At 46.1% G+C, this 23,874-nt stretch overlaps 1 protein-coding gene across 12 annotated transcripts in view; it reads left to right on the forward strand.

Annotated features, from left to right (window-relative positions):
- Positions 1-22,150: 22,150 nt before the first annotated feature.
- Positions 22,151-23,874, forward strand: part of LOC118919760 (uncharacterized) — a 194,862-nt gene continuing 193,138 nt past the window's right edge. For 3 of the 12 annotated variants that reach the window (XR_008993313.1, XR_008993309.1, XR_008993314.1), the window contains exon 1: positions 22,204-22,833. The gene's annotated coding sequence lies outside the window, so the exon portion shown is untranslated. Of the gene's footprint in view, positions 22,834-23,874 lie in introns of all 12 variants that reach the window. The other 9 variants (XR_008993308.1, XR_008993307.1, XM_057490713.1 and 6 more) reach the window with 7 other exon arrangements.

The raw sequence follows: 23,874 nt of genomic DNA on the forward strand, positions 1-23,874 counted from the left end.
AGATTTTTATGTGGCAGGAATAAAAGTGTAAAAATACCATAGCTTCCCTATAGTTCAATAGCTTGCCTTTTCATATCAGGTGCAAAACTTGGAACTTTGAAATATAGCATTTTACTATCAGCTCTAGATAGAGAAAAATTTAAAGATGGCTACTTAAGAGAACCTGCCAACCTCCTAGGCAGCAAGAAGGAAGTGCAAAGAACTTCTGACTTGAGGAACAGTGGTCAGATAGGGGGAGCTAAAGAAGAAAAGATGACAGAGGAGCCAATCATAGCCCCTGGTTTCCCCAGGGCAGTGGCCAGGTATGCGTGGAGGCAGGGAGATTTTGTGGCCATAGAGATTGCCACGAAAACCCAAGCAACCTGAAGCAGAAATAAAGAGCATCCACACTAGTGCCTGTTTGCCCAGGCGCCAAGCCGGCCTGGGAGCAATAAAGCAACAGATAGTGGTGGAGGGTCTGTAGAGATGGGCCAGCAGGGTGCACCTGACTCTCCCTTCCTGCTTATATATGTGGAAGGAATCAAGCTCTTTGACGTCTCATAGAATGTGGACTATGAGTGCTGACTGTGCGCTTGCTAGTGGCAAGGAAAGGCCAAGTAGGGGGTGGAATGGAGTCAGTGTGGATCCACAGCACCAGCAAGAGCCTGTGTGGGGTCTGACTGACAGGATGTGATTGATGGCCGAATGTTTGGGGAGCATGCACCACCCATCCTAGAAGAACAGACCCTGAGTGACAACAGCCAGATGCTCCATAACAGCTTTAATATGAATAGAGTCTGATTCCCAGAGACCAGGTAAGATGGGCTTAACCAGAGGGCTGAAGAAGCAAAGGCAGGTGACATGGAAATCATTTTTCATATCTCCCTGGATACCATTAGTTGATGCAAACATCCCCTGCTCAGATGCCATCAAAACTCTCTTGAGAGGGGTGTTTGAACACTGCAGTGCCTAGTTATCCAAAGAAGACAGAGCTACCTTGAAATGGGCAAGTTTAAGGTTTCCCAACATTGCCAGGAATGAGAACTTCAGAGCAAGGTGAAATCACTTCACAAAAAATTAAAACATGCATACTTTGGCCCATCTAAGTTGTGGGTTATCAGACTTGCCCCTCTGTAATATGACTGAGTCTGCATAATGCTCTGGGAACTAAAAAGGTCATTTTTTTTCAGACTATAGAATTAAGAAAAAGCTTCACAGAGAAATAACATTTAAAGTAAATCTAGAAAGGCAAGCAAAAATTACCCAACTATAAGGAAGCAGAAGTACATTTCAGAAAACATAAAAACATGAGTCAAGGCACACTGGTAAAATTAATCACAGGATTTTCAAAAAAGCAAAGTTGTCTGAAAGGAAATCCGAGCTTAGAAGTAAGGAGAAACCAGGTCGCACAGGTAGGCAGCAGGGCTCGGCCGGTGGCTGTGGAGGATGTTCCCTGCCAGGGCCTCTGATAGCTGGGGACTGAGAAGCAGCCTGTGCCCTGCTCTCCAAGGGCACTGTGCGCCCTCCAGCAGAGGGGACACACCCCGGGGATGCAACTGCCCTGGATAGCTACACAAAGCCTTGCTTCCCTCTCTAAGCCTACGTCACTATGTTCTCTGTGCCCACAGGGAGGCACCTTCTCAATTTTGCACAAAGGCATGGGGTAAATTTGCAGGGATCCTTTAAATCTGATCAGATTAGGAAAGTCATGAAAGTTTCTTTAAAGAATTTGAACTTGAAGGAAGAAGAGTGAGCAAGCTTGAAGGTTTTTGGACAGTGGTATGACGTAACAGAAGAAATCATTCCACAGCAGCTGTATGCAGCGCAGATCTGAGCCAAGAGACTCAGAAAGTGGCTGCAGTTGTCCAGGCATGAAACCAAAAGGGAGATTCGATGGTTTCCATGGTAACAGAAAGGAAAAGATATGGGGATTATTTTGAAGGCAGAAACAACAGGACTTGATTACTGATTGGATATGAGTGTATGGAACGGGCGTCAATAATAAATGACTCAGGGGTTTTGAGCTTAGGAAGCTGTGAGAATAAATCTGAAATAGGAATGCTAATCAGGAGGGCTGCATTGAGAGAGAAATAAGGAGTTTGGTTTAAGGCATGCATGTTCAATTTCGCATAACGATGGAATGTACAAATGGAAATATTCTCCATACACTTAAGATGGCAAAACTGGGGCATTCTTCCTTTTCTTTTCAACTATTTCTCTCTCCATAATTCTGAATGCAACTAAGACTCAGTTTCCAAGTGCTTTTGGGAATAAAGTTGCCACTTCCCTTACTTTTAGTAAACTGTGAAGAAGGTTGTCACTGTTATCATCACCAACCTTGTCTTCAAGTTAACACAAAATGCTATCCAACACCCATTTGTTTTTGTTGCTTCTGTAGACATGATTCACAATAACAGATTCCATGCCCTAAGAGATTTCCACCCTGTGACAGCCAATATTTATAGGATCAGTATGCAGAGAACACACAGAATAGAATGATAACCATTGAGCAATATCTGCAGAAGATTACAAGTAGTGTTGCTGCTCTACAGGAGGAAATGGGGAAGAAGAGGGGAAATGAGGAAAGAGGAAGGGTGTTCTGCTGGGTAAGACCAGCAGTGGGACGCTGTGGTTAAAGGTAAAAACAAAATTGCCTGGGATTTTTTTTCTGGACAGGGCGAATGTAAGTCATCATGTCCTTGGGAAGGGAAGATGCATGTGGGATGCTGCTTGGATAACAATAATTCTTATTTTCTTTTATATAGAATTTAATACTTTATACCCATTATCTCATTGTCTCCATGGATTCCAGAACCTTTACAAGACCGTGTTTTCTGCACATTCTACTCTATTCTATAGGATAGCTGGGCCTCCAACTCAACATATTTCCTGCACAGCTGGGTGAATCATTTGAATGATGGTAGGAAAGACTATAGTATTTCATAATGAACTTCAGCACTTTTTAAAAAATATCAGAATGCAAAATTCCAAATATTATTGCTAAGGAAAGTTTCTTGATTGGCTGTGAGTGTATGGAAGAGGCATTTTACAAATCAGATCTGTAAGGAAGATCTCCGGGGGGGCCGTCTGCCTCCATCCCTTTGAGCAGCACATTCCCTTCACTCACACATCTCTTCTGCCATTCCCAGTGTGGAGAGGTTCTGTGGGTCAGTGGGGAGACAGCTACCTCGGTATTGCCTACCACCATCTTAGAGAAGGGGGTCAAGCCTGAGCAAAGAGAGGGAGAGGAGGAAATCACATGTTTTCTCCCTTGCTTTCTGACCTTATTACATTTTAACATTACGTTATACTTCCCATTGCAGTTTAACATTGCTGGTCAAAATCTGGCCTCGGAGTGAGATGACTTGGTTCATGTTTTCGTGCATTGATGGTTTTTGTGCCAGTGTTGCCTCTGGTGCTAAAGAGATTTAGTAAAGCTTTGAGTGGCTGTTGAGAAGATTAAGAAGTTCAGTCACGATGGTGCCTTCTTCACAGTCTGCTGGCGCCAGTGGAGTTCCCACACCCCACTCCTATAGAAACTCTGCATTAGCTTAAGTTTCTCTGTACATTGTAGCTATCAAACATTCACCTTTTACTTACATGATGATTTTTCTCCAAGTTCCTCTTCAATTATTCACTATACTAAATAGACTTAAAAAATATCTTTGTCTTTTGAAGCTAGTTTGATATATGAAAGGTTGATTTCTTTGCTACCCACACAGTTTCCTCTGGGGCCTTAGCCTTACCAGTATTATTCTATGACTCACTGCTTTGCTTTTCATAAATAGATGCTAAATGCTATCCCCAATTCTACTGGAAATGGCAGATAAAAATACTCAAGGAAAAAAATCTCAACTAATGCAGTTAGATTTCCTCTCTTCTCCTGTTTTTCTCTCCTCTTTCTCTCTTGTTTTTTACTCATCAAGCTGCTTGCCATAAACAGAAGCTGTCAGCCTCTGGCAGATAATTCTGGTCTCTTTATTTCTCCTTCCCCATAATAGGCAGCCCTTTTCTTGGGAAGGGGGTCTTTGGTGCCCTCTCTCTTTCTCTTGTCTTTCATTTGCCCATTACCCCCACACTGTATTTTTCTCTTCCATTTATTCTCTCCTCCCCATGCCCAGGTCCATCAGCTATCACTAGCCATCCTAGGAAAAATTACTTCCTCCTGCCAGAGACCTAGTTGATTTGCCATTTCTCCTGATTGCTAAGATCACTGAGAATCGTTAAATGTTCAGACTCAAGGACAACAAAGATACTCAGGGTAATGCCAAGCCCTGTTTAAGAGCAGACACTGGACAGGGTGAGAGCCATTACATTCCAGTTAAGACGGTGGCCTAGAGACAGCAGCAGAAAAGAGGCAGAGACACACATCGGGCAGAAATACCACATTCTTCAAACACGGTTTCTCCATGACACTCTTATATTTCTGCACAACTCACAAGCAGAGGCACTCACTTCCTTTATTTTGGACTATCTTTTCAAGGAAGTTTGTACAGAAAGCAGCCTCGGAAGATAAAGCATTCCCTCCAGAGCAAAGGACAAGCATGCTTACTGTCCATTGTAAAGGATTTGGGTCTCCCAAGCTCAGGGTTACTCTTCTGTCATGCAAACCATGGCAGGTGCAGGTATCTCCTGGACCTATTTGCAGCAAGACCTTGTGGGAACTGAGGCTCAGGGAACTGCCACAAGAGAATTCTGATACTCTGTCTACTGCTATTTCTCTGATTAATCAAGTCCTTTTTCTCTGACCCATGAGTCTTATGTCTTCTGCCAGTATCTGTGAAACTGTAGCAGGCTAATGTGTTAGATTACAAGTAGGGTAATATCGCAGCCTTTTATTGTCCTTGACAATTTTCAGATGTTATGATATTTTAGGCTGTCAGTAAGAATATTAAGCAGATAAAAATTTAAAGGCTAAAATTTTTTTCTCTATCAATATCTTGAAAGAGTCAAATATACCTTCCCTTCCCCTTCAGCTCTCACCTCCATCTAGTCTAATGTACCTTCTTAACCTTGATAATGATGGGCTCTAATGGGCCATTTACTCAGTAGAGTGGATTTCTAAAACCCATCTCCAGATTACAGTTTGTGGGCCAGGATCACATTTGTTTTTATTAGTAGGGAAAGGAGTTGAGCAGCAGATTAGGGCTGACTTTTCAATCACTTAATCAGCAGCTGCATCCTGAGCACCTTCATACCACTGTGTTAAGTGCTGCCCCAAACAGCCTTGGTTCTCAAAGCATTTTAACTTCCTTCAGTCAATTAAGAAAAACTTCCCTATAAAAAGAGCCCAAATGTTCTATCCACTCATTCAGGCAGTAACCCGGAGAAATGTTTTTATAAAAGGGCTTTTAAAATGATTATCCCTCATCTGTCCTGCTCCCAAACAGAAAAGCAACTCAAAACCCAGACTCTGCCCTTCTGATTTTTATAAACCCCTGACTTTCAGGGAACTCAAAGACTAAAAAGCCCAGAACTACCAAGCCAAATTCTTTCTGGTGCTATTGATTTACAGTAATAGTAAAATAAAGCCTTTCTCTCTGTCATTTCCAGTTAATTCTATACCATAATAATGATTATTTGTTGGGGGAACGAAAGTAGTGATTTATGATAAGACTTTAAGAGCTGGGAAAGGAGCCATGTGAATACACACACACACACACAGACACGTGCACACACATATACACACACACTTTCCAATCAACTTGAATCCTGGCATTTCCTAAACAATGATGCTCAAATGATAAATGCATTTTACAGCGCGAGAAGAACTTACTAGTCTGTCACCTGTCCTTTGTCCTTCTGAGTCTCCGTGATCCCCAATTCCATCCAGAAATCAACCTCCAACCCAACACAATACTGACGTGTAGGAAAATTGGTGCAGTTTGATTAGTGGGTGGGGAGGGGATTAGTCTAGAAACTTACCTAGTACTCCTAGCAGGGTGCCCAGCAACCAGCCATGAAGGCAGTGAATAGTTTATAAGGGATGGGATATTCTCAGTACTTGCATTCTTCCTGCGGGATTGGGGTCCCCGAAATCTGTTCTCTTCCTACCTCTACCATCCACAGCTTGTTGCAATTAGTGACATGCCCGCTTTCTTTGTGCTGGTTTCCCTTTGGAAGAAAAGGCCAGCTGAGCAGAGTGTGCCACAGGCTGCACTGCCGGCCGTCTTGGCCTCAAGACAAGGGGGAGGATGAGCATCTGAGGATGAAGAAAGACCCTTTCTAGGTCTGCATAACTGGATGGGCAAAAAATGGTTGAAGACCTCCACGCACACCAAAAAGATGGAGGAAATAGTCTACAGTGAATGACACTTTCACAATGGCCAAGACGTTTCGGTAGTTCTTGACTTAGAAGTTGTTCTCCCCTCATTTAAAGGCCAGAGTTATTTATATAACTACTCACACTGCCTCCACAAAAATGAGAGGTCAGAAAAAAAGTGGAGTGAGGCATAGCAGAGAGCTAAGTCATTCCCAGGCGGCCAGTGCGGTGAGCTGATTGAAAAACAAGGAAGCTTTCCAGAAGTTCTGGCACCACACAGATCCATGGAGTAGTACTCGGGAAGAGGAATACCTTGAGCTGCAGAAACACAGCTCATAGAAACTCATCTTAAAATGTGAACTCTGAGCAGCTGCAGACAGAGAACCTAAGAATTCTCATGTTTTTTAAGAGCTCTAATTCAAAAAATAGCCATTCCAACACAGACCTATTAATAGCATGCCACGCAGAAGATAATAAGGTCACATCCTAGTATTAGATGAGAAGATGAAGGGGGGTGGAGACCTACAGATGGGTCAGGCATAGACATTCCCCTTAGGAGTTGCTGGCTAAAACTGTTACCAGTTCTCTCATTTAATCCTTTTTATCCAATGTGAAGCCCCCCCCAGCAGATATCATGATGAACAATTACCTGCAATCATAACCAAGAAGCTGGTTATTAGAGTAAAAAAATATTAGCCACAGTCCTTCCAGAATGTTGTTTCATCACCATTATTCATATCTGGCTATGCCATACTACATGCTGGCAAGATGCAGTGCTACACAGGAAGGGTCCCAAGAGATTTTGTTGTGATGCATAACTCTGCAAAGAGTGTGTGATTTGACGGAACCAAATGACTCATCTACCCTCAAATGATCTCTTTCATCAGCCTGACAGGTGCCTGAAATCAAAGGTTAAAACAAGCATAACGATAAAATGCAATTGGGAGAAAGGAACGATGAACACTTTTAACCCTTAGCTTCTACTGAAACACTGATAAGGCCATTTCTTTAGCTTAACTAGCAAGGAGTCTTGAATAAAGTGAACATACTTTAAAAATCTAAAATTGGGTCAAGTGATTGCACAACTACAAATGCAATTATGAACTTTAAAAAACTTTGAAATCACAATAGTACTAGAAGGACTGAGATATGGTGTTATCATATGCATGAACAGGGTCGTTTTAAGGGACAAGGAGGATGACAAGGCTGTAGATCCAGGCAGAATGGACGAGTGTGAGTCCAGCATTGAGAGCAACAAAGGGTTCCTAAGGGAACAGGAACACAGGAAAGGAAAGGGAATCGCTGGTTCTGAAAAACAATGTGCCCCAAGCCTACCCTGGGGGACCCTAATGTTTCCACTTAGCTCTCAGTATTTTTGCTGCAGTCTTCAGGGGGAAAAGTGTAAAGGAAAAGTGAAAAAATAAAATATCCTACTTTCTTGAATATAAAATATGGAGAGAGTGGGTGTTCAATTCACTATTTCCTAGTCCCTTCTCAGTGACAAGCCTTGAGCACAGGACTCTCCTGCCACGGACCAGGCTGTAGTGCACGTTACCAGAGTGAAAACACCTCCCGCCCAACTGCTATGGAGCCTTCTGACCCAAATATTCCCAAGGTTTAGCTCAAACAGAAATAGACTTTTCTTCACACTTCTGAGAAAGGACTGTAATTATTGATATTTATTTATTGCCATAAAGTTTAGCAATGTCATGGAAACACTAAGCCCCAGGAAAGAAATAAAGTAGACCTCCAGTGGGCATGCAAGTGGTTTTTATTTAAAAGACTACTATTCCCCTGACATCTGGGCAGAATATCAAGGGCTGTCAATGCAACTCTCAATTCCATGTGCCCAAATGATCTTTAATAATGTCTTTAAGAAATAGATTTCCCAGCCCCTACCCCTCAAAATATCAAAAGAGCTAAATAATTAAAATTAAAGTAAGAGATAGACCTACCCAGACTCCTCACGTCCAAGCTAAGGGAAGGTAAAGCTGCAATCTGACCTCACCTGGCCAAGTATTGCTGGCAATTCCTGCCTTGGTTGGAGAGCACCACCTACTGTATCTGTCCCACAACTCTTCTCACAAGCCTTTCTCAGCTCCAAGCATCCCAAACGTCCAAGGCTTTGAACATACAGGGCCAACTCTAGCATTTATAAGCATCAATTGGACAAGTGTGTCTCATACTGTGGGATAAAAGAAAAAGAAGGCAGGCCAACATCGAAGCTTGGAAAGAGGAGTGGATTGGAGATTTGGAAGGAGGATTTTAGATTTCTTCTTCCTACCCAGACAGCTGGCCTGCCACCCCCTGCTCCAGCCCACTTTCTCAGCCTTACCTGCCATCAGTCTCTGTCTGAAGTCTGCACCAAACTGGAATCCTCACCATCTCTACGTTGTTTTCCGTGGTTCTGCTCATTCCATTCCCATTCTTGGCCTCACCGCTTAGCCAAGACCTGTATTATCTTTCAAGGACAGTTAGGAATATTTTCCTCTCTTCACATAGGCTCTCTTCCCAGTCTCCACAACTCTTCACAAAGCAAATAAAAATAATTTGGTGAGATTCAATAACATTGCCTGTATTTTCTCTATCTCCTCAGTTTTACTTAACTGATTTTGACTTTTTTTTTTAATTGACGGAGAGACAGAAGAGGATGTGGTTGTTTTTATAGCAATCTTCACCCAACATTAAAGAAAATTACAGCAGATCACTTAAACAGGCAACAGAGACTTTATTCAAGACTTGCAAGAGAAGGGAAGGATTGAGCTCAACTCCTCTGAAACAAAAGGCAGGAGCCCTTGGGTGCTCTGCCAGCTGTGGGAAAGTGCTAGAGGATGGCAGGGAGAGGTTGGGGAGATGGGACCAGGCTATCTGTGTTTGTTCTTTGGTGCTTGTCCACGTTAGGCACGTAACCTCCCAGAGAGAACAGGAGACAGGGGAGCCATCTTTCCTGATGATTCCCTTTTAAAGGGATGGCTTCCAGGTCCTTGAGAAATACATTCCTGGCTTGCAGAAGATACACAACTCAAAGGGTCAAGGAAAGAATTTACAATAGCAGATTTTCTAAAGTAAATGTTCTAATGAAGGGAGATCAGCGGCCTATAGTCCGAAAGAGAAGCGTTTCAAGTTCAATAAGGCTGAGGGGAACGTTAAGGCCCTTTTGGGCACCAGGCAATGACTTATTACTCCTAACCACTCCTTTACTTTTATTCTTTTTCCTTTATTTATATCCTCAAGATTATATATCTTGTCTCAGTGCAATGCACACTATGACATTTTATTTAGTAGTCTCATAGATCTGTGCTTTATTCATACCCAAAGATACCAGAGTCATGTAAACTGAACCTATACTGACTGAGGAGACCTGTGGATAATAATGAGGATGAATCAAGGGGCATAATAGAAGGATGCAAGGGATTTGATAACACTTGGTCTGAAGTCCTGAAAGGGAACCTTAGTTTTATTCAAATATATGATTTTTCCTCAGGGTTTCTTTATAAATGTATAGGATACAATTGGCACTCTCAGTACAATACATGCTTAATAATAATTTGTTGAATCAAACTCTTATTGTTGATTATCATGGAATTATATTTCTGACTTCTTCTTTTCATTCCTTATTATTTGTATTCCTTACAACATGGCAGAATTCCTTATTTATTTATAGGGAAAAACAAACTAAACAACTAGTTACTATTATCCATTGATCTTATATGACTATATATTTTATAAATGGTTGTATGTTTCCAAAATTATTTATATATGTTGAATTTCTATACTCTTCAACACGAATACTTTTGAATATAAAACAATAAGAAATTAAGTACATAATATCTTTTCAAATTTCTTGAGCAGTATTTCCAAATGAGATTTGCTCTGTTTTCTCTAAAATGTTTACTATTGTTTTTTTAATAACATCATTTTAAAAGAATGATACAATTTCAAACTACTTCTCCATTCATTCAAAATTCACAAGTAAAATAGATGAGGTCTTCTTTAATTTCACATGCAAATAACAGAGGAGGGACTCAAACACAGCACATTGCTCTCTTCTCCTTTGTGTACCCCAAAATTTAAGAAGAGTTGGCAATGTGGGTCTGCAGCTTGAGGAGAAAGAGAGTTGACTGGAAAAAATGGCTGAGTCTTCCCTTTAAAATGTTGGCAAGAGAAAATGCCATCAGAGTTGCAAAAAATATATTCTTAATTTATATAGAACAAAGGTTTATTACCCGGATGGAGGCTGTTAGGTTTGCAATATTCTGTAGTGGTAAAAGCATATTAATTTCATCATTACTTGGATGTATTCATTTTGTTATATTTTGAGTTAAAGTAAAGTGAAAAGTTGGTAAATTTCATTTGTAATGAACAAGATTTATTAAAATCACAAACATATATACTTTTATTTTCACTTGACTCACTCACTTATTAAGATGCTATTGTGCAATTTCACTCCCCAAGTTTCTTAGCACACATATTTGTCTGGTGTTTCATTTAAATACCATTATTATATTATTCAGCTTGCATCCACACATGCAAGTGAAGTGTTGAGCAGTTTTCTAGCTAATTCAATTAATTTATGTATCCACTCTGGAAAATTTGAACCAATAAAACCACTTTCATTTGGAACAAGTTTATTTATCTTCATTACCTGAATCATTGTCCCACATTCCATTCAAATTTGCCTACAGAGAAACCACATTCTGAATTAAAAGCCAAGATGTTGAGATGTTGAATCACCCTCAAAAGGATTTAGAAGGAAACAGCCTAAAATTACAAACATCTTTTATTTTGAAGTCATTTCTAATAAATGTTTCATTTTTTACATATGACTTAAAAATGCTCTTCCCATCTATACTGAAAGCCTGTCAGCCAAGTTTCAGTCTAGGGGAAATTTTAATAGAAAAACATAATTTTTAAAACAGAAATTTCATAGATATGTATCTATAATCATATTTACCTATCTATACCTAGATTGATTGATTGATGTAATTATAATTTAATACACAAAAAATCTCACATTGATATTTTCTAATCCTATGAGCAAACTTTTACTCCACCTTTGAAAATTTCTCTTGTTATAATTATAGAATAATTTAAGGCACAGAAACACCTCACCTTTGCTGAGGAACCACAATCAATACTGGTATTAATGTAGTGACATATATGCAGACCAGAAAAATAGTTTGCTTTAAATTTATACTTTGTGACTCCTCACATTACTATACTGTAACCCATTTCACTTCTTCCTTCAATGGTCAATACAAACATATACACACAATATATAACACATTTCATATTTTTCAGTTACAGTAGGGTGACCTTCCTGGGGGTCACCTTGAAATATGAGAGTGAGCTCAAATAACCATTTTTTATATGTCCAGCATCATGATATCATACAGACACTTAATATACAACACCAAGATCCCCTTTCCTCTTGACACTAGAGACCTGTATTTAAATCTCCTTCTAGTTTCTCTGTGTTCATAAGCTTTCTGTGGCATACTATTGAAATAAGCAAACAAATCATGTGAGCGATATATACCTCGTTCATTGTTTAAATGCCTTATGAAAGAACAAAAAGTTGCCCTTAAACATTGCAGATCCATTGTGTCCAGATGTAGAACAAAACTGTATATTCATAACATTACTATGAGAACATAGTCTTGGCATACAAACAACAACTTCCACTGAATTTCAGGTAATTGAAATGAGGTTGGCATTAATTTGTGAAGGCCAATAGTGACATGTTTTTAGAGATACCTGAGTTCTTAACCAAATACATACTTATTCATTCTATATCTATTACTGAGGCATCATTTTATTTAATTTATTTTTTCCCTTACATACCAGATGGGCTCATTGGCTCATCAGTATTCATTATAAAAAATTCTATGTGGGCAGAATGTTAGTGTCTTGGCAGGGTTAGGCAAGACATATAGTTAAAAATGGATTTTATACAGGACAAACTCTGTCCCTTGTTTGCAAGTCAAATAATTTTAATGCAAACTTTACATTTTATGCAATGTGAATTGAGACAGATATTCTTTGAATATAGTATTGAAATGCTAAAGTTTCTCAGATTAAGTGAGATTTTGGAAAACATAAATTTTCTAGTGAGTTATGACTTACTTTGGTTACTTAAATGGCTAGAGATAACTCAAATTAGAGATTAACTCTTCATGTAGTATCACAATGATTTCGACTCTTTTTTAAACTTTATCTTGGATAACATGACCTACTGAAAAAAAGGATAAAAACATGCTTAGAAATAAATGCCAGTGACTCTATTGGCAAAATTTACTGTCCATTGACATTATTTGGTGCTTATTTACATACAGATCTTCCTCTTCCACTTTTTAAAATATTTATTAACATAACACTGATATACAATCTTATGCTCAGATTTCACATGAGCAACATTGTGGTACTACATTCCCCCTATTATCAAGTCCCCACCACATACCCCATATAGTCACTGTCCATCAGCATAGTAAGATGCTATAGAGTCACTACTTTTCTGTGCTATACTTCCATCCCTGTGGCCCACTGTATTATGTGTGCTAATCATAGTGCTCATTAATCCTCTTATCCCTCCTGTCGCACCACCCTCCCTTTCCCTTTGGTAACTGTTAGTCCATTCTTGGGTTCTGTGAGTCTGCTGCTATTTTGTTCCTTCAGTTTTGCTTCGTCGTTATACTCCAAAAATGAGGGAAATCGTTTGGTATTTGTCTTCCTCTGCCTGACTTATTTCACTGAGCACAATACCCTCTAGCTCCATCCATGTTGTTGCAAATGGTAGGATTTGTTTCTTTCTTATGGCTGAATAGTATTCCATTGTGTCTATGTACCACATCTTCTTTATCCATTCATCCACTGATGGACAATTAGGTTGCTTCCATTTCTTGGCTATTGTAAATAGTACTGCGATAAACACAGGATGCTTATCTAGCTCGTTAGCTGAGAGATTTCCTGTCTGCATCACATACCCTAATTTCTGGAATCCAGGCTCATCATCGCATTGCATTTCTTCTCCATGGGTGTCATGGTGTAGCATCCCTCAAAACATTTCTTTTGATTCTCATTTTCATATGGCATAGTGATGTCCGTCTATCCTTATCAAAATGATATGAAAGACTATTTGTGTTTTGAGTTGTGAAAAGAGAGGATTATTAGGAATTTCCTCAAGGAAGATGGGGGGGAGGGACTGAAGGGCCCCCACCCATAAGATGGCGAACCTCCTGCTTCTCTTCCGGGTCCTTGGGTCCCGCCGGCACCACCTGAAGCCCAATCACCTCTCTCCCCCCTCCCACTCCCAGCACCTAGCCAGTAGCCACCAGCCCCGTAGAAGTAACACCACAATCACCCCATGCCCCTTCCTATATAACCCAGCACCTTTCCCCAATAAAGCGGAATTCTCCAGTGAACTGCTGCTGTATGTCGCTCCTTTCCTTTCATTGGTGCTGAAACCCGGGAGATGGGACACCCCAACTGGGCCCCGTCTTCCCCCCGACACCAGCAGCAGCTTGCCCTCGTCCTCTTTTTCCAGCGCTGGCTCCTCACACTCACCACTCCTCTCTGGCCTTTGGATAATTTTTCCCCCGGAGCGGGCTGCTCTTCCCCGAGCTATTGCAGCACCATTGACCGTGATCGTCCAGCAAGGCCCTGATGCTTGGGGACGAGGAGGGAATTCTCCCCGCCTCAGGCCTTCACAGCTGCAGCAGACGCTCAGGCCCCCCTTCAACAGCCATAAACGAGGTGACTCCTTTGCGGATGAAAACGCTCCCTTCTCCCCCACCCTCCTTCTGTTCCTTCCACCGAAAATTCCTAGTACTAGGTACCTCGGACTCCGGCACTCTGCCTTCTTAGAGAAGTCTGGGTGACGACCCACACTTCCTAAGAAATTCCGACTCGTATACGAGTTTCCGCAGACCCCCAAGGATCATCAGGGATGCCCTTTGTCTCCTTGCGCTCTGCTCCCAGTCCGAGGGTCTCAGTTCGTCTTCCTCTGTTTGTCTCCTTCTCTGCCCTTTAGCAATGGGAGCCTCCTCATCCCTCCCTGAAAGTTCACCTCTTGAATGCCTGCTCAAGCATCTAACTACCCTCTCCCTGACACCTGATATAAAACCAAAACTTCTCTGTAAATACTGCTCCCAAGATTGGCTGACATACTCCCTAGATAATAACAACCAATGGCTGGCAGGGGGATCTCTTGATCCTAACATCACTCATGATCTCTTTAACTTCTACCAGCGCCTGAAAAAATGGAAGGAGATTCCCTATATCGAAGCTTTTCGCCTCCTAGCTCAAAATCCCAGCCTCTGCAACACCTGCTCCCTGCCCCAAGTTCTCCTAGCCTGCAAGCCGTCTCCCTCCCCTCCACACACTCCCAGACCCTCTTCAATCACCTTTGACCCAGCCGACGAACCTCCGCCATACAGGCTTCCCCCTTCAGCCCCCCCTCCTACAACCCCTCTGCCCTCTTCCGCCGTCGCTGCCACCTCCACCTCCTCCCCCACAGAAGCCTCTTGCCCACTCCCTTCCCTCTCGTCTCCTACAACAGCATCTCCCCCTTCCTCCACCACCGCCACCCCCGCAGAAGCCTCCCATTACTCCCTTGCCCCTCCTCTCCTACAACAATGCCTTCCCATTCCCCCACCACCATCTCCTCCCCCACCTCACCCCCCCTGCAGTTCAAGCCTGAGCCTTTCAGCCCCCCTCTAACTAAGCCCCAGGAGCCTCCTCCGTCTTTGCCCCCATCACCTGTTTCTCCCCCACAGACTGAGCTTGAACCCTTCAGTCCCCCTCAGACTTGGTCCCGAGTGCCTCCCAAAATTATCGCGCCTTTGCCCCCATCACCCGTTTCTCCCCCACAGACTGAGCCAGAACCCTTCAGTCCCCCACAGACTCAGTCCCAAGGGCTTCCCAAAATTATCGCCCCCCTCCGGGAGGTAGCAGGATCCGAAGACATCGTGTGCATTCACATCCCTTTCTCCTTAGGAGATTTAGCCCAACTTGAGAAACACCTAGGTTCCTTTTCCACTGATCCCACGACATATATCAGGGAGTTTCAATGAACCCTCCAGTCATACAGCCTCACACATCATGACATTTTCATGCTCCTGGCAAACCCTCCTTCCTGAAGAGCATAGACGAGTTTGGGACTTCGCCCAAATGCACTCTACCGAAACCCACAGGACTGACCCCACCTATCCCCCTGGCCCCACCGCTGTCCCGAACAAGACCCACACTGGGATTATAACACCGCCGTGAGTCTCCGCTCTCGAGATATTTTCATCTCCTGCTTAATAGCAGGTCTGAAAAAGGCAGCTCGTAAAGTAGTCAATTTTCAAAAGCTCCAAGACATAATTCAAAGGACGGAGGAGACTCCCTCCGAGTTCTTAGACAGACTCACTCAAGCCCTATCACAGTTACCAGCCTGGACCCAGAAACGCCTGACGGGAGACACGTCCTTATGACATACTTCCTAGCTCAAAGCTACCCCGACATTAAAGCTAAACTTAAAAAGTTAGAACAGGGCCCCGCTACCCCACAGACTGAGATCCTAACAGTGGCCTTTAAAGTCTTCCATAACCGGGAGGAGGAGAAAGAACGCCGTAAACAAAAGGCTGATCAGGCCAATTTCCAAATGTTGGCCCAGCTGATAAAACCACAACCTGGGCGCCCCTCTACAAACAAGCCCCCCACAGGAGCTTGTTTCAAGTGCAGACAAGAAGGACATTGGTCAAGGGCGTGCCCCTCCCCCAGATATCCTACCACCTCATGCCCCAGATGACACAAAAAGGGCCACTGGGGGTCTGATTGCCCAGCCACCCGAAGGGGAGGCTGGACGAACAACCCCCATCCTAAGCCCGCCGTAGTGGGGCTGGCAGAAGAAGATTGACGGGGCCCGGGGGCTTCTCGCCCAACCATTTCCATCACCAAACAGGAGCCCAGGGTTACTTTAATAGTACACGGTCGCCCCATCTCCTTCCTCCTATATACAGGAGCCACCTTCTCAGTCTTGCGAGAATACCGGGGCCCTACCACGCCTGCCATTACTCCTATAGTCGGGGTAGGAGGTAAACAGATTTTCCCATTAAACCCCCCCCCTTTTATGCACAATCCAGGACAATCCCATACCTTTCTCCCACTCCTTCCTGGTTATGCCCCAGTGTCCCATCCCCTTACTAGGACGGGACATCCTTTCTCTCCTCCATGTTTCCATACCTATATCCACTCCCACAGCCCCCCGTACTCCCTTTCTGATGGCCCTCATAGCCGACGACACCCCTCTACCCAATGAAAGCTCCAGTTCCGCCCTCATACACCCTGTAAATCCCAGAGTTTGGGACATTACAAGCCCCTCCGTGGCTCTATGTCCTCCTGCCTCTATCAAATTACGTGACCCCTCTCAGTATATCTGTCAGGCCCAATACCCCCTAACCACTTCAGCCCTCATAGGCCTCCAACCCATCATTCAAGATCTTTTAAACAAAAATTACCTCAGACCCACTCACTCCCTGTTTAATACCCCCATATTAGCTGTTAAAAAAACCAACGGATCTTTCCACCTTGTCCAAGACCTTTGCCTCATCAACATGGCCATCGTCCCTATCCATCCCTTAGTCCTAAATCCATACACCCTTTTATCACAGATCCCTGCCTCGGCGTCCCACTACTCAGTCCTGGATCTCAAGGATGCATTTTTTTCTATCCCTCTGGACCCCTCCTCCCAAGATTGTTTCGCCTTCACCTGGATGAACCCATACACAAGACATTCTGAACAACTCACTTGGACAGTTTTGCCACAAGGCTTCCAAGATAGTCCCCATATTTTTGGACAGGTCCTAGCTCAAGACCCCAAACAGTTTCATCATGATCACTCCGAGTCCACCTTATTACAATACGTGGACGATCTTCTACTCTGCAGTCCCTCGTGGGAACAGTCTCAACTTGACACTGCCTCCCTACTTAACCTTCTAGCTTCCAGAGGTTACTGGGTATCCCCCAACAAAGCTCAAATCTCTTCCCCTTCTGTCACTTACCTCGGATTTCTTCTATCTCAACAAAGAAAGTCCATTACCTTAGACAGAAAACAGCTCCTCTCTGACCTGCCCATTCCCAAAACCAAGACAGAAATCCTTTCCTTTCTAGGCAGGGCTGGGTATTTTAGAGTGTGGATCCCTAACTTCTCCCTGTTAGCAAGACCCCTATATGACCTCAGCAAGAGCCCCCCTGAAGAACCATTATCCTCCTCACCCCGACACTCCTTCATTAAGCTCCGTCGAGCCCTTGTGGAAGCCCCAGCTCTCCATCTTCCTGATTTGTCGAAGCCCTTCTCATTATACATTCATGAGAGGTCCAGTCAAGCTCTAGGAGTCCTAGGCCAATATTATGGCCCATCCTTTGCCCCAGTAGCTTATCTTTCCAAGCAATTAGGCCCCACAGTTCGGGGATGGGCCCTCTGCCTATGGGCATTAGAAGCTGGACAGTTCTTGCAGAAGGAAGCTCATAAACAGACATTCGGGGCGCCCCTTACCATTCTGTCCCCACATCACCTAAAAGACCTCTTAACCTACAAAAGTTTACAGACTCTCCCTCCCTCCAGACTCCTGACCTTACTGTCCTTTTTCCTCCAAAATCCAGACATTTCTTTCCTCCCCTGCCGCCCCTGAATCTGGCCACTCTCCTTCCTCTACCCTACTCTCCTCATACTCCCTCGCATGATTGCCTGGAAGCCCTTCACAACTTCCTTCCGTGCCACTCCACGATCTCCGAAGGAGCCCTCTCACACTCCGACCTCATCTGGTTTACTGATGGGTCCTCCTTTAAACATGAGGGCACCCATTACGCAGGATACGCAGTAGTCTCCCTCGAAGGTGTCATCGAGGCACGAGCCCTACCCCCCGGTACAACCAATCAACAGGCCGAACTCATTGCAGCCACCAGAGCTTGCACTCTGGCCCGGGACACGTCTCTCACACTGTACACTGACTCCAAATACGTATTCCACATTCTCTTGTCTCATGCGGCAGTATGGAAAGAACGAGGCCTCCTCACCACAAAAGGAAATTCCATCACTAATTCAGCCTTAATTACTAAACTTCTAGAGGCTTCACAACTCCCACACCGACTGGGCATAGTCCACTGCAAATCACATCAAAAGGACGACTCCCCCATTACAAGAGGTAACAATAAAGCTGACAGAGTAGCCCGGTCGATTGCCCTATCAGAAGAAGCACCAGACAGCGATCCGTCTGCCCCTGCAGTTTTAGCCTTATCAGAAGACACCCTCTGTTCCCAGGACAGAGAGTCTCTCTTGTACCTCTTACATGATCTGTTCCATCCTAGCCCCCAATCCTTAATCCATTTTTTACAATCCTTTTTTTCTCTCTCTCCTGAAGACAAAACCCTACTTGACCAAATCACCCACTGGTGCACCATTTGCCAATACACTAACCCCAATACCCCCCTCAAGGCCCGACCCTTCCAGGCTCATCAAGCACGGGGTAATGTCCCCGCCGCAGATTGGCAAATAGACTTCACTAACATGCCCCCCATATGGCGTACCAGATACCTACTCGTGTTAGTAGATACATTTTCAGGATGGGTTGAGGCTTTCCCCACCACTAACAAACGAGTGTCCGCGGTTGCCTCTATCCTCCTCACCCAGATCTTTCCTAGGTTCGGGATGCCCACTTCCCTCCAATCAGATAACGGCCCTGAGTTCACTGCCCAAATCATTCAGAACCTCTCCAAGTCGCTCTCACTCCCCTGGCATCTACACTGTCTTTATCGACCACTGGCTTCGGGAAAAGTAGAAAGAGCCAATAGGACTCTAAAAGACATCCTGACCAAACTATCTCTAGAACTACACCTTGACTGGGTTCGCTTACTTCCCTTAGCTCTACTCCGCATTCGGGCCCTCCCAAAGAACCCTTCCTTTTTGTCTACCCCCAGGGCTCCCTTCCCACAAAGGACCGATTCCTCCCAATATGGCCCTTCCACTACTCTCTCTCCTCCGCACCGAATTGTGGAAATATCAGGATTGGCTCCTTCCTGATCCATCTGCCTCCCAAAATCCTCCTGTCTTACAGCCTGGCCAACTAGTGTTTTATAAGCCACCAGAGGGTCGGCCCTCTCTCACCCCAAAATGGGAAGATCCACAGCCAGTTATTCTCTGCACCCCCTCAGCCGCCAAGCTCTTACTGCCTGATAACTCTGTCACCCCTTGGATTCATATGTCCAGGTTGAAACCAAACACCCAGGACCCACCTTCTCTGGACACTCAAGACCCATCAGTCACAATCCAGAGTCCTTTGGATACAGCCCAAGATGCTGTCTACTCTACCACACCTCATCCCTCTGATCCCTTGAAACTCCGCATCTCCCGTTCACCCCCTTTGCCATCCATACCTGAATCATGACTTTTTCCTCCTTACTGCTCTCTTGCTTTTTTTCCTCATTCCTATTGTCTTCCCCACCACCCCAGCCTCCTTTGTATGGCAATTCAAAGTCAGACAGACTTACACACAGCATCAAGCAAAGGTTACTACCCTCATTGCCACATCAGACTGCCCTCTGAAAGGCTGCTCCGAACCTTTATACCTCCACTTTCCTCCCTCCACCGAAGTGTTCACTAGCAGCTACCTTTATTCTCCCTACCTCTGCTTCCTCTATGACCAAAAACAAGCCTACTGCAGGTGATGGCCAGAAACCTATGGGTGATGTCCCTACAGGTCTTGCATCATTCACTACATGGGTAACTCCCGGTACCCACAATATTACTCCTCCAACCGTTTCATGAAATATCCCAACAGCTCATTCTCCTTATTAATCCCAGATCCCTGGAACTCTCGATGGGCCACCGGAGTCACAGCCTCAGTTTACTATGGGGGGGTCCTCGACCCCCCATGGTACCCTTCATATCTCTCGAGAGTATGTTCCCTCTCATTCCCAGATCTCTCAAGTTGCATCAGATATCGGACATTCTGAAAGTTATTGTCCAAACTCTTGACGGCGCTTCTTCATCTTCTTACCCCCGCTCCTACACTTGGTTACAGCTCATTCAAGACACCACCATCTTTGTCAACCACACCCTCAACACCGCCAATTGTTTCTTGTGCGCATCACTACAGCGCCCACTGCTGGCAGCCGTGCCCCTTAATATTTCCAACTACTCCTTCCATGCAGAAGGACAACCCTTCCGTCCCCTGGCAGACATACCCCTATGGGAACCAGAATACGCAGATAATCTCACCATCCACCACTGTGTAGGCCCAACCCCTCCCCCCTCCAGTGCACTTCACTGTCTCTCTATCTACACCCCTACCTCCGGCTCTAAGACTTTTATGCAACCAGGTCACCTCTTTTGGTGCAATGGCAGTCTTTTCAACTCACTGCCTCCCAACTCCAATATACCCTGCATTCTCGTCACCCTAATCCCACAGCTTACACTTTACAGCATGGCAGAATTTCTTGAGCTCCAACCTCCCTTGCCCTCGCACACAAAAAGGGCTGCTTTCCTTCCCATCATGGTTGGTATCTCTTTGACCACCTCAGCCATTGGGGCAGGGTTTTCGGGAGGAGCCTTGGGTCACTCTCTATGGGCAATTAAAGATCTCAACGCCAAACTTGAGGGAGCCCTGACATCCACTGCCGATTCCCTGGCCTCTCTCCAAAGACAGGTCACTTTGCTAGCTAAGGTCACCCTTCAGAACCGGCGGGCCTTAGATCTGCTTACAGCCGAAAAGGGTGGCACCTGCGTCTTCCTTCAAGAAGAGTGCTGCTATTACATCAACGAATCCGGCATTGTAGAAACTGACATTACCAAACTCACCGACCTTGCCTCCAGCCTCCACTCTGCTTCCAATTCCAACCCACTCTCTTCAATACTAACAAACCCCTTCCTCACCTGGCTGTGGGCCATTGCAGGCCCTATAATAACCATTCTTCTCGCCTGTCTCCTCTTGCCTTGTATAGTAAAGTTTATCAAATCCCAAGTTGGTAAAAATCTCTAATTAAACTTTCAACCAGCTTTTACTCAGGAACTACCAGCTTTTAGCCACAGAAGATCCCTCACCCTCACGTAACCTCCTCACCATACACTGAGATGGACCCCTCTCTCCGCTGGAAACTTCCTGGAAACAATGGCCGCAGATGCCTGGCTTCTGGCACCCGTATCCTCTTGGCACCATTGGAATCAACAAGTCCTCGACCTATGGTTACAGGGAACCTTCATTGATTTCCAACCTGAAGAAGTCCACATCTACTCGTCCTTACTGTGGGGAGTCCTATCAACCCTTTCCTCCCAGTCCTCAAGCCCTCACTCCCTTCTCCGCCCCCGTTCAGCAGGAAGCAGTCAGAGAGAAGGCAACGTCCACAACTCCATAGAGGAGAAAGGGGGGAATGAAGGGCCCCCACCCATAAGATGGCGAACCTCCTGCTTCTCTTCCGAGTCCTCAGTTCCTGCTGGCGCCACCTGAAGCCCAATCACCTCTCTCCCCCCTCCCAATCCCAGCACCTAGCCAATAGCCACCAGCCCCGTAGAAGTAACACCACAATCACCTCATGCCCCTTCCTATACAACCCAGCACCTTTCCCTAATAAAGCGGAATTCTCCGGTGAATTGCTGCTGTGTGTCGCTCCTTTCCTTTCATGGGGGACCTTCAGAGGGTTGAGATTAAATCTCTTGGGATACATGCATCACTGCTGCTGTGCCAGCACCAGAGTTCCTACTGACGGTAGGGTGTCGGGGAAGGAAGAGCGGTTTAAAAGGACTCCAGCTCTGTTACAGACTCCTGCTGGCGCCTGACATGCTTCCTGCCCCTTTTAAGATAAAACTGACTCAAAAACAGAGACGATGAGGTGACAGCCTTGCAACAAGTCACAGTGAACTTTATTAAACAGAACTCCTGTTGGGGATTGAAAAGGTAAACAACTTGCAGATGTCTCCCAGGACTTGGGTTTTGTGCACCCCAGTCAGACCACCATGCTCAGAGGAGGGTGCGCGCGCCACCCTCCACAGGGAGACGTGCTCACGGAGAAACCTGCATGCGCTCAGCAGGCCCGTGGAAGAACCCCGGCGGGCCGCGGGAAAACCCCGCGTGTTTCCCCGGTGGGTCTAGTGCTCTGAGCCAGGAGTGTTCCCGTAGGGAACCTTCAGACCCTCCGTTGAGAGGGCCGCAGCTGAACGCGGGGGCGCGGCGCGAACCTAGGGAGACAGCCCGCTCGCAGCTCCGATGGCCTGTGGGACAGACCGGCTGCGAGGCAGCCACCCCGCGGGGCGTGCGCGGCCGAACGCTGGGTGCGGGCTGGGGGTGCCCAGTCCACCGGCGGCGGAAAGCAGGCGCAGCTCCGCGGCCCCGGGACCCTGAAGCCCAGTCCTTCCGGCCGCGGATTCCCGCTTCGCCTCCTGCACCGCGTGCACGCGCGCCGCTCGCCCAGGGAGCGGGCTTCGGGCGCGCCGACCGGCTGCTTCAGCGGCTCCCAGAGTGCGCTGCGGCGGACCGCTGGGGCTGCGCACAAGCGCGCGGGGCGGGGCCAACGGCCGTGCGGTTAGAGCGGGACTTGCTTGCGGCTGCTCTGCCTGAAGGGTAAGGGGACGTGGCCGCTGGGTCCTAGCTGCCGGAGGGGGAGAGGCGGCTGCTTGGCAGCGGGGACGCGCGGGCGCTCGCCCGGCGGCAACATTCACGGGTACTTGGCGCGGAGCTACGGCGGCCCGGGGTTGCCTCCCGCAGTCCCCTCAGCTCGCCAGCCCGCGCCTGCCCGGTGACCGCAGCGCCTGGTCCTCCGAGGGCGCGTCGACTGCTCCCGGCCTGACGGTATCGGTCCCGTGGGAACGGCGAGGAAGGATGTCACACAGGGTGTCGTGATGAGGGGAGTCCCGCCGGTGTCTGTGAGGGCGGTTCTCAGGAGGTGTGAGGAGGAATCGTGGGGTGCAGCTTGTGGCTGGGCAGTGGCACGTGTGTGTGTGTGGGGGTGTGTGTGTGGCGCAGAGCCGGCTGTGCACTGGTGGTGCAGAGAGCCTGCGCGTGCAGGAGTCCGGGGGTATCGGGTGTGGTGGGCGGCGTACCTGGCGCTCTGCGGCTTCAGGCAACTGTAGGTGTGGATGTGAACGTTCAGGGTTTGTCCCTAAAGATTTGTGGAAAGAACTGGTTGTCTAGGAATTGAGGGTAGGAAGGCACGTCTGTGCCCTTTCGTGCATGCATGTGGGCTAGGAGTTGGGGGTCCTAGCCAGGGTGTAGGTGGATTGTGTCACATACTGGTATGGAGGGGGCGGGGCACCCTGGAAGCGGCTCCTACTGGCATGGGATAGTGGGTGCTGCACAGCAATTCTAGGCTCCACCCAGCGCTGTCCGGTGGGGCGCCGAAGTCACCCATTCTGGGAATATTTGTACCAGGTACACACCACACGCGACGTCTTAACGGACTGCTCCTGAGAGCTGTTTCTTAAGCCTCTGCTAGCAGAGCACTGGTGTGTGTGAAGCATGTGCGTGTGTGGAAGACTCTAGGTGAATTGTGAGTGAGACATCAGGGCTGGGGGCCCTTGTGTGTGCCCAGACCCTGGTCATCCTGTCATCGCGTGGCTCGTCCTCAGGCTGGTCCGTTTTAGGGCCAAGGAATCCTCATAGATG

The sequence above is a fragment of the Manis pentadactyla genome, chromosome 13 (assembly GCF_030020395.1).
Source record: "Manis pentadactyla isolate mManPen7 chromosome 13, mManPen7.hap1, whole genome shotgun sequence".
NCBI lineage: Eukaryota > Metazoa > Chordata > Mammalia > Pholidota > Manidae > Manis > Manis pentadactyla.